This window comes from Arachis hypogaea, chromosome 4 (assembly GCF_003086295.3).
Source record: "Arachis hypogaea cultivar Tifrunner chromosome 4, arahy.Tifrunner.gnm2.J5K5, whole genome shotgun sequence".
Taxonomy (NCBI): domain Eukaryota; kingdom Viridiplantae; phylum Streptophyta; class Magnoliopsida; order Fabales; family Fabaceae; genus Arachis; species Arachis hypogaea.
The window spans coordinates 67,210,301-67,210,875 of record NC_092039.1 but is presented as its reverse complement, the minus strand read 5'-3'; the positions used below and the strand labels follow the sequence as shown (position 1 = coordinate 67,210,875).

The 575-nt window shown below is 40.5% G+C and overlaps 1 non-coding gene across 1 annotated transcript; it reads right to left on the bottom strand.

Moving 5' to 3' along the window:
- Positions 1-212: 212 nt before the first annotated feature.
- LOC112798462 (small nucleolar RNA R71) lies at positions 213-320 on the bottom strand. Its single transcript, XR_003200073.1, has one exon. It is a non-coding gene; the product is annotated as a small nucleolar RNA R71 (small nucleolar RNA).
- Positions 321-575: the final 255 nt, after the last annotated feature.

The window sequence follows — 575 nt, the reverse complement described above, 5'->3', positions numbered from 1 at the left end:
CTCATCAGTTTTTAGCTGAGTTATTGCAAATCTGTGACACTGTAAAGACTAATGGGGTTGACCCTGAGGTCTACAGGCTTATGCTATTCCCTTTTGCTGTAAGAGACAGAGTTAGGATATGGTTGGACTCACAACCTAAAGAAAGCCTGAACTCTTGGGAAAAGCTAGTCAATGCCTTCTTGGCAAAGTTCTTTCCACCTCAAAAATTGAGTAAGCTTAGAGTGGAAGTCCAAACCTTCAGACAGAAGGAAGGTGAATCCCTCTATGAAGCTTGGGAAAGATACAAACAATTGATCAGAAAGTGTCCTTCTGACATGCTTTCTGAATGGAGCATCATAGGTATCTTCTATTATGGTCTGTCTGAACTATCCAAGATGTCATTGGACAGCTCTGCTGGAGGATCTCTTCATTTGAAGAAGACGCCTGCAGGAGCTCAAGAACTAATTGAAATGGTTGCAAATAACCAATTCATGTACACTTCTGAAAGGAATCCTGTGAATAATGGGACAAATCAGAAGAAAGGAGTTCTTGAGATTGATACTCTGAATGCCATATTGGCTCAGAACAAAATATTG